Source organism: Idiotropiscis lumnitzeri, chromosome 12 (genome assembly GCF_059441095.1).
Source record: "Idiotropiscis lumnitzeri isolate Australia: NSW breed Sydney's pygmy pipehorse chromosome 12, RoL_Ilum_1.0, whole genome shotgun sequence".
Classification (NCBI taxonomy): domain Eukaryota; kingdom Metazoa; phylum Chordata; class Actinopteri; order Syngnathiformes; family Syngnathidae; genus Idiotropiscis; species Idiotropiscis lumnitzeri.
Window position 1 is genome coordinate 3,701,118 of NC_142402.1, and position 14,059 is coordinate 3,715,176.

General features: G+C 43.3%; 10 non-coding genes across 10 annotated transcripts; all 10 read right to left on the reverse strand.

Moving 5' to 3' along the window:
- Positions 1-2,049: 2,049 nt before the first annotated feature.
- trnal-uaa (transfer RNA leucine (anticodon UAA)) lies at positions 2,050-2,162 on the reverse strand. Its single transcript has 2 exons — positions 2,125-2,162; positions 2,050-2,095 (listed from the first exon to the last, which is right to left on the reverse strand). It is a non-coding gene; the product is annotated as a tRNA-Leu (tRNA).
- Positions 2,163-2,833: 671 nt separating this feature from the next.
- trnal-uaa (transfer RNA leucine (anticodon UAA)) lies at positions 2,834-2,946 on the reverse strand. The gene is made up of 2 exons: positions 2,909-2,946; positions 2,834-2,879 (listed from the first exon to the last, which is right to left on the reverse strand). It is a non-coding gene; the product is annotated as a tRNA-Leu (tRNA).
- A 672-nt stretch (positions 2,947-3,618) lies between these two features.
- trnal-caa (transfer RNA leucine (anticodon CAA)) lies at positions 3,619-3,730 on the reverse strand. The gene is made up of 2 exons: positions 3,693-3,730; positions 3,619-3,664 (listed from the first exon to the last, which is right to left on the reverse strand). It is a non-coding gene; the product is annotated as a tRNA-Leu (tRNA).
- Positions 3,731-4,402: 672 nt separating this feature from the next.
- Positions 4,403-4,514, reverse strand: trnal-caa (transfer RNA leucine (anticodon CAA)). The gene is made up of 2 exons: positions 4,477-4,514; positions 4,403-4,448 (listed from the first exon to the last, which is right to left on the reverse strand). It is a non-coding gene; the product is annotated as a tRNA-Leu (tRNA).
- A 1,455-nt stretch (positions 4,515-5,969) lies between these two features.
- Positions 5,970-6,082, reverse strand: trnal-uaa (transfer RNA leucine (anticodon UAA)). The gene is made up of 2 exons: positions 6,045-6,082; positions 5,970-6,015 (listed from the first exon to the last, which is right to left on the reverse strand). It is a non-coding gene; the product is annotated as a tRNA-Leu (tRNA).
- Positions 6,083-7,538: 1,456 nt separating this feature from the next.
- On the reverse strand, positions 7,539-7,650 carry trnal-caa (transfer RNA leucine (anticodon CAA)). The gene is made up of 2 exons: positions 7,613-7,650; positions 7,539-7,584 (listed from the first exon to the last, which is right to left on the reverse strand). It is a non-coding gene; the product is annotated as a tRNA-Leu (tRNA).
- A 2,240-nt stretch (positions 7,651-9,890) lies between these two features.
- trnal-caa (transfer RNA leucine (anticodon CAA)) lies at positions 9,891-10,002 on the reverse strand. Its single transcript has 2 exons — positions 9,965-10,002; positions 9,891-9,936 (listed from the first exon to the last, which is right to left on the reverse strand). It is a non-coding gene; the product is annotated as a tRNA-Leu (tRNA).
- A 671-nt stretch (positions 10,003-10,673) lies between these two features.
- trnal-uaa (transfer RNA leucine (anticodon UAA)) lies at positions 10,674-10,786 on the reverse strand. Its single transcript has 2 exons — positions 10,749-10,786; positions 10,674-10,719 (listed from the first exon to the last, which is right to left on the reverse strand). It is a non-coding gene; the product is annotated as a tRNA-Leu (tRNA).
- A 2,241-nt stretch (positions 10,787-13,027) lies between these two features.
- trnal-caa (transfer RNA leucine (anticodon CAA)) lies at positions 13,028-13,139 on the reverse strand. Its single transcript has 2 exons — positions 13,102-13,139; positions 13,028-13,073 (listed from the first exon to the last, which is right to left on the reverse strand). It is a non-coding gene; the product is annotated as a tRNA-Leu (tRNA).
- A 671-nt stretch (positions 13,140-13,810) lies between these two features.
- Positions 13,811-13,923, reverse strand: trnal-uaa (transfer RNA leucine (anticodon UAA)). Its single transcript has 2 exons — positions 13,886-13,923; positions 13,811-13,856 (listed from the first exon to the last, which is right to left on the reverse strand). It is a non-coding gene; the product is annotated as a tRNA-Leu (tRNA).
- Positions 13,924-14,059: the final 136 nt, after the last annotated feature.

A 14,059-nucleotide genomic window follows, 5' to 3' on the forward strand; every position in this document is an offset into this window, starting at 1 on the left:
TTTGGTTTAATGTCTTAACTGTTTGTTGGATTGAAAGCTAAAAGACGGCGCAATGCCAAGCACTTGAATTTGATATATTTTGTACTTGTTATTATGGTACACAAACATGGAACTGATCAATATTGAAGAAACTGTCGCACAGCCAACACAGTACCCAAAACATTACATGAAAGAACTTGTTCGGAGTGGGATTTGAACCCACGGGTCCATTCAAAGACCAGAAGGCCAAATTCCTCAGAGAAAAGAGTACGCCTTGAGTCTGGCGACTTAGACCACTCGGGAAACCTGGCAGTCAATGGGAGTTGGTCTTTATTGTTGGTTGAATATACAAATTATACTTCGGCAAACTGCCAAATAGATGTATCTTCTATATTTTGTCTTTTTTTCTATGGTCCACAGTGCGACTCAAACCTTCCACTGAGTTGTCCCCAAAAAGCCATCCCAACAGCCAAGATGATCCCCTGAAATTCAAACTAAAGTATTTGTCAGGAGTGGGATTTGAACCCACGCCTCCATCCGGAGACCAGAAGTCCCAATTTAATATTGGAAGATTAACACCTTAAGCCTGGCGCCTTAGACCGCTTGGCCATCCAGACAAGGTGTTGATTATGCTCTTCACATGTGGGTGGTTTAAAAATGTACCACGGAGTATTGAAGGACTTGCACTGCATATAAATTATTCTCGTGACAGTCGTCCAATCTTGAGCCCAGAAGCCCCAATTCACCATGGAAAGAATTACACCTTGTGACTGGGGCCTGAGCCAACTCAACCGTCCTGACAGTTTTTGGTTTAATGTCTTAACTGTTTGTTGGATTGAAAGCTAAAAGACGGCGCAATGCCAAACACTCGAATTTTATATATTTTGTACTTGTTATTATGGTACACAAACATGGAACTGATCAATATTGAAGAAACTGTCGGACAGCCAACACAGTACCCAAAACATCACATGAAAGAACTTGTCCGGAGTGGGATTTGAACCCACGGGTCCATTCAAAGACTAGAAGGCCTAACCGCTCAGAGGAAGGGGATCATCCTAAGTCCAGCGACTTAGACCACTCGACCATCCTGCCACTCAATTTGGGATGGTCTTCATTGTTGGTTGAATATACAAATTATACTACGGCAAACTGCCAAATTGATGTATCTTCTATATTTTGTCTTTTTTTTCTATGGTCCACAGTGCGACTCAAACCTTCCACTGAGTTGTCCCCAAAAAGCCATCCCAACAGCCAAGATGATCCCCTTAAATTCAAACAAAATTATTTGTCAGGAGTGGGACTTGAACCCACGCCTCCATTTGGAGACCAGAAGCCTCCATTTACCATTGGAAGATTACACCTTGAGTCTGGCGCCTTAGACCGCTCAGCCATCCTGACAAGATGTTGATGAGCCTCGTTACATGTGGGTGGTTTAAAAATGTACCACAGAGTACTGAAGAACGCATTTTGTATAAATTATCCTTGTGACGATAGACCAATCTTGAGCCCAGAAGCCCCAATTCACCATGGAAAGAATTACACCTTGTGACTGGGGCCTGAGCCAACTCAGCCGTCCTGACAGTTTTTGGTTTAATGTCTTAACTGTTTGTTGGATTGAAAGCTAGAAGACGGCGCAATGCCAAGCACTCGAATTTTATATATTTTGTACTTGTTATTATGGTACACAAACATGGAACTGATCAATATTGAAGAAACTGTCGCACAGCCAACACAGTACCCAAAACATCACATGAAAGAACTTGTTCGGAGTGGGATTTGAACCCACGGGTCCATTCAAAGACCAGAAGGCCTAATTCCTCAGAGAAAAGAGTACGTCTTGAGTCTGGCGACTTAGACCACTCGGGAAACCTGGCAGTCAATGGGAGTTGGTCTTTATTGTTGGTTGAATATACAAATTATACTTCGGCAAACTGCCAAATAGATGTATCTTCTATATTTTGTCTTTTTTTCTATGGTCCACAGTGCGACTCAAACCTTCCACTGAGTTGTCCCCAAAAAGCCATCCCAACAGCCAAGATGATCCCCTGAAATTCAAACTAAAGTATTTGTCGGGAGTGGGACTTGAACCCACGCCTCCATCTGGAGACCAGAAGCCCCAATTTAATATTGGAAGATTAACACCTTAAGTCTGGCGCCTTAGACCCCTCGGCCATCCTGACAAAGTGTTGATTATGCTCTTCACATGTGGGTGGTTTAAAAATGTACCACGGAGTATTGAAGGACTTGCACTTTATATAAATTATCCTCGTGACAGTCGTCCAATCTTGAGCCCAGAAGCCCCAATTCACCATGGAAAGAATTACACCTTGTGACTGGGGCCTGAGCCAACTCAACCGTCCTGACAGTTTTTGGTTTAATGTCTTAACTGTTTGTTGGATTGAAAGCTAAAAGACGGCGCAATGCCAAACACTCGAATTTGATATATTTTGTACTTGTTATTGTGGTACACAAACATGGAACTGATCAATATTGAAGAAACTGTCGCACAGCCAACACAGTACCCAAAACATCACATGAAAGAACTTGTCCGGAGTGGGATTTGAACCCACGGGTCCATTCAAAGACCAGAAGGCCTAATTCCTCAGAGAAAAGAGTACGTCTTGAGTCTGGCGACTTAGACCACTCGGGAAACCTGGCAGTCAATGGGAGTTGGTCTTTATTGTTGGTTGAATATACAAATTATACTTCGGCAAACTGCCAAATAGATGTATCTTCTATATTTTGTCTTTTTTTCTATGGTCCACAGTGCGACTCAAACCTTCCACTGAGTTGTCCCGAAAAAGCCATCCCAACAGCCAAGATGATCCCCTGAAATTCAAACTAAAGTATTTGTCAGGAGTGGGACTTGAACCCACACCTCCATCTGGAGACCAGAAGCCCCAATTCAATATTGGAAGATTAACACCTTAAGTCTGGCGCCTTAGACCGCTCGGCCATCCTGACAAGGTGTTGATTATGCTCTTCACATGTGGGTGGTTTAAAAATGTACCACGGAGTATTGAATGACTTGCACTGCATATAAATTATCCTTGTGACAGTCGTCCAATCTTGAGCCCAGAAGCCCCAATTCAACATGGAAAGAATTACACCTTGTGACTGGGGCCTGAGCCAACTCAACCGTCCTGACAGTTTTTGGTTTAATGTCTTAACTGTTTGTTGGATTGAAAGCTAAAAGACGGCGCAATGCCAAACACTCGAATTTTATATATTTTGTACTTGTTATTATGGTACACAAACATGGAACTGATCAATATTGAAGAAACTGTCGCACAGCCAACACAGTACCCAAAACATCACATGAAAGAACTTGTCCGGAGTGGGATTAGAACCCACGGGTCGATTCAAAGACCAGAAGGCCTAACCGCTCAGAGGAAGGGGATCGTCCTAAGTCCAGCGACTTAGACCACTCGACCATCCTGCCACTCAATTTGGGATGGTCTTCATTGTTGGTTGAATATACAAATTATACTACGGCAAACTGCCAAATTGATGTATCTTCTATATTTTGTCTTTTTTTTCTATGGTCCACAGTGCGACTCAAACCTTCCACTGAGTTGTCCCCAAAAAGCCATCCCAACAGCCAAGATGATCCCCTTAAATTCAAACAATAGTATTTGTCAGGAGTGGGACTTGAACCCACGCCTCCATTTGGAGACCAGAAGCCTCCATTTACCATTGGAAGATTACACCTTGAGTCTGGCGCCTTAGACCGCTCGGCCATCCTGACAAGATGTTGATGAGCCTCGTTACATGTGGGTGGTTTAAAAATGTACCACAGAGTACTGAAGGACTTGCATTTTGTATAAATTATCCTTGTGACGATAGACCAATCTTGAGCCCAGAAGCCCCAATTCACCATGGAAAGAATTACACCTTGTGACTGGGGCCTGAGCCAACTCAGCCGTCCTGACAGTTTTTGGTTTAATGTCTTAACTGTTTGTTGGATTGAAAGCTAGAAGACGGCGCAATGCCAAGCACTCGAATTTTATATATTTTGTACTTGTTATTATGGTACACAAACATGGAACTGATCAATATTGAAGAAACTGTCGCACAGCCAACACAGTACCCAAAACATCACATGAAAGAACTTGTCCGGAGTGGGATTTGAACCCACGGGTCCATTCAAAGACCAGAAGGCCTAACCGCGCAGAGGAAGGGGATCGTCCTAAGTCCAGCGACTTAGACCACTCGACCATCCTGCCACTCAATTTGGGATGGTCTTCATTGTTGGTTGAATATACAAATTATACTACGGCAAACTGCCAAATTGATGTATCTTCTATATTTTGTCTTTTTTTTCTATGATCCACAGTGCGACTCAAACCTTCCACTGAGTTGTCCCCAAAAAGCCATCCCAACAGCCAAGATGATCCCCTTAAATTCAAACAATAGTATTTGTCAGGAGTGGGACTTGAACCCACGCCTCCATTTGGAGACCAGAAGCCTCCATTTACCATTGGAAGATTACACCTTGAGTCTGGCGCCTTAGACCGCTCGGCCATCCTGACAAGATGTTGATGACCCTCGTTACATGTGGGTGGTTTAAAAATGTACCACAGAGTACTGAAGGACTTGCACTTTATATAAATTATCCTCGTGACAGTCGTCCAATCTTGAGCCCAGAAGCCCCAATTCACCATGGAAAGAATTACACCTTGTGACTGGGGCCTGAGCCAACTCAACCGTCCTGACAGTTTTTGGTTTAATGTCTTAACTGTTTGTTGGATTGAAAGCTAAAAGACGGCGCAATGCCAAACACTCGAATTTTATATATTTTGTACTTGTTATTATGGTACACAAACATGGAACTGATCAATATTGAAGAAACTGTCGCACAGCCAACACAGTACCCAAAACATCACATGAAAGAACTTGTCCGGAGTGGGATTTGAACCCACGGGTCCATTCAAAGACCAGAAGGCCTAATTCCTCAGAGAAAAGAGTACGTCTTGAGTCTGGCGACTTAGACCACTCGGGAAACCTGGCAGTCAATGGGAGTTGGTCTTTATTGTTGGTTGAATATACAAATTATACTTCGGCAAACTGCCAAATAGATGTATCTTCTATATTTTGTCTTTTTTTCTATGGTCCACAGTGCGACTCAAACCTTCCACTGAGTTGTCCCGAAAAAGCCATCCCAACAGCCAAGATGATCCCCTGAAATTCAAACTAAAGTATTTGTCAGGAGTGGGAATTGAACCCACACCTCCATCTGGAGACCAGAAGCCCCAATTTAATATTGGAAGATTAACACCTTAAGTCTGGCGCCTTAGACCGCTTGGCCATCCAGACAAGGTGTTGATTATGCTCTTCACATGTGGGTGGTTTAAAAATGTACCACGGAGTATTGAAGGACTTGCACTGCATATAAATTATTCTCGTGACAGTCGTCCAATCTTGAGCCCAGAAGCCCCAATTCACCATGGAAAGAATTACACCTTGTGACTGGGGCCTGAGCCAACTCAACCGTCCTGACAGTTTTTGGTTTAATGTCTTAACTGTTTGTTGGATTGAAAGCTAAAAGACGGCGCAATGCCAAACACTCGAATTTGATATATTTTGTACTTGTTATTGTGGTACACAAACATGGAACTGATCAATATTGAAGAAACTGTCGCACAGCCAACACAGTACCCAAAACATCACATGAAAGAACTTGTTCGGAGTGGGATTTGAACCCACGGGTCCATTCAAAGACCAGAAGGCCTAATTCCTCAGAGAAAAGAGTACGTCTTGAATCTGGCGACTTAGACCACTCGGGAAACCTGGCAGTCAATGGAAGTTGGTCTTTATTGTTGGTTGAATATACAAATTATACTTCGGCAAACTGCCAAATAGATGTATCTTCTATATTTTGTCTTTTTTTCTATGGTCCACAGTGCGACTCAAACCTTCCACTGAGTTGTCCCCAAAAAGCCATCCCAACAGCAAAGATGATCCCCTGAAATTCAAACTAAAGTATTTGTCAGGAGTGGGACTTGAACCCACACCTCCATCTGGAGACCAGAAGCCCCAATTTAATGTTGGAAGATCAACACCTTAAGTCTGGCGCCTTAGACCGCTCGGCCATCCTGACAAGGTGTTGATTATGCTCTTCACATGTGGGTGGTTTAAAAATGGACCACGGAGTATTGAAGGACTTGCACTTTATATAAATTATCCTCGTGACAGTCGTCCAATCTTGAGCCCAGAAGCCCCAATTCACCATGGAAAGAATTACACCTTGTGACTGGGGCCTGAGCCAACTCAACCGTCCTGACAGTTTTTGGTTTAATGTCTTAACTGTTTGTTGGATTGAAAGCTAAAAGACGGCGCAATGCCAAACACTCGAATTTTATATATTTTGTACTTGTTATTATGGTACACAAACATGGAACTGATCAATATTGAAGAAACTGTCGCACAGCCAACACAGTACCCAAAACATCACATGAAAGAACTTGTCCGGAGTGGGATTTGAACCCACGGGTCCATTCAAAGACCAGAAGGCCTAATTCCTCAGAGAAAAGAGTACGTCTTGAGTCTGGCGACTTAGACCACTCGGGAAACCTGGCAGTCAATGGGAGTTGGTCTTTATTGTTGGTTGAATATACAAATTATACTTCGGCAAACTGCCAAATAGATGTATCTTCTACATTTTGTCTTTTTTTCTATGGTCCACAGTGCGACTCAAACCTTCCACTGAGTTGTCCCGAAAAAGCCATCCCAACAGCCAAGATGATCCCCTGAAATTCAAACTAAAGTATTTGTCAGGAGTGGGACTTGAACCCACACCTCCATCTGGAGACCAGAAGCCCCAATTTAATATTGGAAGATTAACACCTTAAGTCTGGCGCCTTAGACCGCTTGGCCATCCAGACAAGGTGTTGATTATGCTCTTCACATGTGGGTGGTTTAAAAATGTACCACGGAGTATTGAAGGACTTGCACTGCATATAAATTATTCTCGTGACAGTCGTCCAATCTTGAGCCCAGAAGCCCCAATTCACCATGGAAAGAATTACACCTTGTGACTGGGGCCTGAGCCAACTCAACCGTCCTGACAGTTTTTGGTTTAATGTCTTAACTGTTTGTTGGATTGAAAGCTAAAAGACGGCGCAATGCCAAACACTCGAATTTTATATATTTTGTACTTGTTATTATGGTACACAAACATGGAACTGATCAATATTGAAGAAACTGTCGCACAGCCAACACAGTACCCAAAACATCACATGAAAGAACTTGTCCGGAGTGGGATTTGAACCCACGGGTCCATTCAAAGACCAGAAGGCCTAACCGCTCTGAGGAAGGGGATCGTCCTAAGTCCAGCGACTTAGACCACTCGACCATCCTGCCACTCAACTTGGGATGGTCTTCATTGTTGGTTGAATATACAAATTATACTACGGCAAACTGCCAAATTGATGTATCTTCTATATTTTGTCTTTTTTTTCTATGGTCCACAGTGCGACTCAAACCTTCCACTGAGTTGTCCCCAAAAAGCCATCCCAACAGCCAAGATGATCCCCTTAAATTCAAACAATAGTATTTGTCAGGAGTGGGACTTGAACCCACGCCTCCATTTGGAGACCAGAAGCCTCCATTTACCATTGGAAGATTACACCTTGAGTCTGGCGCCTTAGACCGCTCGGCCATCCTGACAAGATGTTGATGAGCCTCGTTACATGTGGGTGGTTTAAAAATGTACCACAGAGTACTGAAGGACTTGCATTTTGTATAAATTATCCTTGTGACGATAGACCAATCTTGAGCCCAGAAGCCCCAATTCACCATGGAAAGAATTACACCTTGTGACTGGGGCCTGAGCCAACTCAGCCGTCCTGACAGTTTTTGGTTTAATGTCTTAACTGTTTGTTGGATTGAAAGCTAGAAGACGGCGCAATGCCAAGCACTCGAATTTTATATATTTTGTACTTCTTATTATGGTACACAAACATGGAACTGATCAATATTGAAGAAACTGTCGCACAGCCAACACAGTACCCAAAACATCACATGAAAGAACTTGTTCGGAGTGGGATTTGAACCCACGGGTCCATTCAAAGACCAGAAGGCCTAATTCCTCAGAGAAAAGAGTACGTCTTGAGTCTGGCGACTTAGACCACTCGGTAAACCTGGCAGTCAATGGGAGTTGGTCTTTATTGTTGGTTGAATATACAAATTATACTTCGGCAAACTGCCAAATAGATGTATCTTCTATATTTTGTCTTTTTTTCTATGGTCCACAGTGCTACTCAAACCTTCCACTGAGTTGTCCCCAAAAAGCCATCCCAACAGCCAAGATGATCCCCTGAAATTGAAACTAAAGTATTTGTCGGGAGTGGGACTTGAACCCACGCCTCCATCTGGAGACCAGAAGCCCCAATTTAATATTGGAAGATAAACACCTTAAGTCTGGCGCCTTAGAGCGCTCGGCCATCCTGACAAGGTGTTGATTATGCTCTTCACATGTGGGTGGTTTAAAAATGTACCACGGAGTATTGAAGGACTTGCACTTTATATAAATTATCCTCATGACAGTCGTCCAATCTTGAGCCCAGAAGCCCCAATTCACCATGGAAAGAATTACACCTTGTGACTGGGGCCTGAGCCAACTCAACCGTCCTGTCAGTTTTTGGTTTAATGTCTTAACTGTTTGTTGGATTGAAAGCTAAAAGACGGCGCAATGCCAAACACTCGAATTTTATATATTTTGTACTTGTTATTATGGTACACAAACATGGAACTGATCAATATTGAAGAAACTGTCGCACAGCCAACACAGTACCCAAAACATCACATGAAAGAACTTGTCTGGAGTGGGATTTGAACCCACGGGTCCATTCAAAGACCAGAAGGCCTAATTCCTCAGAGAAAAGAGTACGTCTTGAGTCTGGCGACTTAGACCACTCGGGAAACCTGGCAGTCAATGGGAGTTGGTCTTTATTGTTGGTTGAATATACAAATTATACTTCGGCAAACTGCCAAATAGATGTATCTTCTATATTTTGTCTTTTTTTCTATGGTCCACAGTGCGACTCAAACCTTCCACTGAGTTGTCCCGAAAAAGCCATCCCAACAGCCAAGATGATCCCCTGAAATTCAAACTAAAGTATTTGTCAGGAGTGGGACTTGAACCCACACCTCCATCTGGAGACCAGAAGCCCCAATTTAATATTGGAAGATTAACACCTTAAGTCTGGCGCCTTAGACCGCTTGGCCATCCAGACAAGGTGTTGATTATGCTCTTCACATGTGGGTGGTTTAAAAATGTACCACGGAGTATTGAAGGACTTGCACTGCATATAAATTATTCTCGTGACAGTCGTCCAATCTTGAGCCCAGAAGCCCCAATTCACCATGGAAAGAATTACACCTTGTGACTGGGGCCTGAGCCAACTCAACCGTCCTGACAGTTTTTGGTTTAATGTCTTAACTGTTTGTTGGATTGAAAGCTAAAAGACGGCGCAATGCCAAACACTCGAATTTTATATATTTTGTACTTGTTATTATGGTACACAAACATGGAACTGATCAATATTGAAGAAACTGTCGCACAGCCAACACAGTACCCAAAACATCACATGAAAGAACTTGTCCGGAGTGGGATTTGAACCCACGGGTCCATTCAAAGACCAGAAGGCCTAACCGCTCAGAGGAAGGGGATCGTCCTAAGTCCAGCGACTTAGACCACTCGACCATCCTGCCAGTCAATTTGGGATGGTCTTCATTGTTGGTTGAATATACAAATTATACTACGGCAAACTGCCAAATTGATGTATCTTCTATATTTTGTCTTTTTTTTCTATGGTCCACAGTGCGACTCAAACCTTCCACTGAGTTGTCCCCAAAAAGCCATCCCAACAGCCAAGATGATCCCCTTAAATTCAAACAATAGTATTTGTCAGGAGTGGGACTTGAACCCACGCCTCCATTTGGAGACCAGAAGCCTCCATTTACCATTGGAAGATTACACCTTGAGTCTGGCGCCTTAGACCGCTCGGCCATCCTGACAAGATGTTGATGAGCCTCGTTACATGTGGGTGGTTTAAAAATGTACCACAGAGTACTGAAGGACTTGCATTTTGTATAAATTATCCTTGTGACGATAGACCAATCTTGAGCCCAGAAGCCCCAATTCACCATGGAAAGAATTACACCTTGTGACTGGGGCCTGAGCCAACTCAGCCGTCCTGACAGTTTTTGGTTTAATGTCTTAACTGTTTGTTGGATTGAAAGCTAGAAGACGCCGCAATGCCAAGCACTCGAATTTTATATATTTTGTACTTGTTATTATGGTACACAAACATGGAACTGATCAATATTGAAGAAACTGTCGCACAGCCAACACAGTACCCAAAACATCACATGAAAGAACTTGTCCGGAGTGGGATTTGAACCCACGGGTCCATTCAAAGACCAGAAGGCCTAATTCCTCAGAGAAAAGAGTACGTCTTGAGTCTGGCGACTTAGACCACTCGGGAAACCTGGCAGTCAATGGGAGTTGGTCTTTATTGTTGGTTGAATATACAAATTATACTTCGGCAAACTGCCAAATAGATGTATCTTCTATATTTTGTCTTTTTTTCTATGGTCCACAGTGCGACTCAAACCTTCCACTGAGTTGTCCCCAAAAAGCCATCCCAACAGCCAAGATGATCCCCTGAAATTCAAACTAAAGTATTTGTCAGGAGTGGGACTTGAACCCACGCCTCCATCTGGAGACCAGAAGCCCCAATTTAATATTGGAAGATTAACACCTTAAGTCTGGCGCCTTAGACCGCTCGGCCATCCTGACAAGGTGTTGATTACGCTCTTCACATGTGGGTGGTTTAAAAATGTACCACGGAGTATTGAAGGACTTGCACTTTATATAAATTATCCTCGTGACAGTCGTCCAATCTTGAGCCCAGAAGCCCCAATTCACCATGGAAAGAATTACACCTTGTGACTGGGGCCTGAGCCAACTCAACCGTCCTGACAGTTTTTGGTTTAATGTCTTAACTGTTTGTTGGATTGAAAGCTAAAAGACGGCGCAATGCCAAACACTCGAATTTTATATATTTTGTACTTGTTATTATGGTACACAAACATGGAACTGATCAATATTGAAGAAACTGTCGCACAGCCAACACAGTACCCAAAACATCACATGAAAGAACTTGTCCGGAGTGGGATTTGAACCCACGGGTCCATTCAAAGACCAGAAGGCCTAACCGCTCAGAGGAAGGGGATCGTCCTAAGTCCAGCGACTTAGACCACTCGACCATCCTGCCAGTCAATTTGGGATGGTCTTCATTGTTGGTTGAATATACAAATTATACTACGGCAAACTGCCAAATTGATGTATCTTCTATATTTTGTCTTTTTTTTTCTATGGTCCACAGTGCGACTCAAACCTTCCACTGAGTTGTCCCCAAAAAGCCATCCCAACAGCCAAGATGATCCCCTTAAATTCAAACAATAGTATTTGTCAGGAGTGGGACTTGAACCCACGCCTCCATTTGGAGACCAGAAGCCTCCATTTACCATTGGAAGATTACACCTTGAGTCTGGCGCCTTAGACCGCTCGGCCATCCTGGCAAGATGTTGATGAGCCTCGTTACATGTGGGTGGTTTAAAAATGTACCACAGAGTACTGAAGGACTTGCATTTTGTATAAATTATCCTTGTGACGATAGACCAATCTTGAGCCCAGAAGCCCCAATTCACCATGGAAAGAATTACACCTTGTGACTGGGGCCTGAGCCAACTCAGCCGTCCTGACAGTTTTTGGTTTAATGTCTTAACTGTTTGTTGGATTGAAAGCTAGAAGACGCCGCAATGCCAAGCACTCGAATTTTATATATTTTGTACTTGTTATTATGGTACACAAACATGGAACTGATCAATATTGAAGAAACTGTCGCACAGCCAACACAGTACCCAAAACATCACATGAAAGAACTTGTCCGGAGTGGGATTTGAACCCACGGGTCCATTCAAAGACCAGAAGGCCTAATTCCTCAGAGAAAAGAGTACGTCTTGAGTCTGGCGACTTAGACCACTCGGGAAACCTGGCAGTCAATGGGAGTTGGTCTTTATTGTTGGTTGAATATACAAATTATACTTCGGCAAACTGCCAAATAGATGTATCTTCTATATTTTGTCTTTTTTTCTATGGTCCACAGTGCGACTCAAACCTTCCACTGAGTTGTCCCGAAAAAGCCATCCCAACAGCCAAGATGATCCCCTGAAATTCAAACTAAAGTATTTGTCAGGAGTGGGAATTGAACCCACACCTCCATCTGGAGACCAGAAGCCCCAATTTAATATTGGAAGATTAACACCTTAAGTCTGGCGCCTTAGACCGCTTGGCCATCCAGACAAGGTGTTGATTATGCTCTTCACATGTGGGTGGTTTAAAAATGTACCACGGAGTATTGAAGGACTTGCACTGCATATAAATTATTCTCGTGACAGTCGTCCAATCTTGAGCCCAGAAGCCCCAATTCACCATGGAAAGAATTACACCTTGTGACTGGGGCCTGAGCCAACTCAACCGTCCTGACAGTTTTTGGTTTAATGTCTTAACTGTTTGTTGGATTGAAAGCTAAAAGACGGCGCAATGCCAAACACTCGAATTTTATATATTTTGTACTTGTTATTATGGTACACAAACATGGAACTGATCAATATTGAAGAAACTGTCGCACAGCCAACACAGTACCCAAAACATCACATGAAAGAACTTGTCCGGAGTGGGATTTGAACCCACGGGTCCATTCAAAGACCAGAAGGCCTAACCGCTCAGAGGAAGGGGATCGTCCTAAGTCCAGCGACTTAGACCACTCGACCATCCTGCCAGTCAATTTGGGATGGTCTTCATTGTTGGTTGAATATACAAATTATACTACGGCAAACTGCCAAATTGATGTATCTTCTATATTTTGTCTTTTTTTTCTATGGTCCACAGTGCGACTCAAACCTTCCACTGAGTTGTCCCCAAAAAGCCATCCCAACAGCCAAGATGATCCCCTTAAATTCAAACAATAGTATTTGTCAGGAGTGGGACTTGAACCCACGCCTCCATTTGGAGACCAGAAGCCTCCATTTACCATTGGAAGATTACACCTTGAGTCTGGCGCCTTAGACCGCTCGGCCATCCTGACAAGATGTTGATGAGCCTCGTTACATGTGGGTGGTTTAAAAATGTACCACAGAGTACTGAAGGACTTGCATTTTGTATAAATTATCCTTGTGACGATAGACCAATCTTGAGCCCAGAAGCCCCAATTCACCATGGAAAGAATTACACCTTGTGACTGGGGCCTGAGCCAACTCAGCCGTCCTGACAGTTTTTGGTTTAATGTCTTAACTGTTTGTTGGATTGAAAGCTAGAAGACGCCGCAATGCCAAGCACTCGAATTTTATATATTTTGTACTTGTTATTATGGTACACAAACATGGAACTGATCAATATTGAAGAAACTGTCGCACAGCCAACACAGTACCCAAAACATCACATGAAAGAACTTGTCCGGAGTGGGATTTGAACCCACGGGTCCATTCAAAGACCAGAAGGCCTAATTCCTCAGAGAAAAGAGTACGTCTTGAGTCTGGCGACTTAGACCACTCGGGAAACCTGGCAGTCAATGGGAGTTGGTCTTTATTGTTGGTTGAATATACAAATTATACTTCGGCAAACTGCCAAATAGATGTATCTTCTATATTTTGTCTTTTTTTCTATGGTCCACAGTGCGACTCAAACCTTCCACTGAGTTGTCCCCAAAAAGCCATCCCAACAGCCAAGATGATCCCCTGAAATTCAAACTAAAGTATTTGTCAGGAGTGGGACTTGAACCCACGCCTCCATCTGGAGACCAGAAGCCCCAATTTAATATTGGAAGATTAACACCTTAAGTCTGGCGCCTTAGACCGCTCGGCCATCCTGACAAGGTGTTGATTACGCTCTTCACATGTGGGTGGTTTAAAAATGTACCACGGAGTATTGAAGGACTTGCACTTTATATAAATTATCCTCGTGACAGTCGTCCAATCTTGAGCCCAGAAGCCCCAATTCACCATGGAA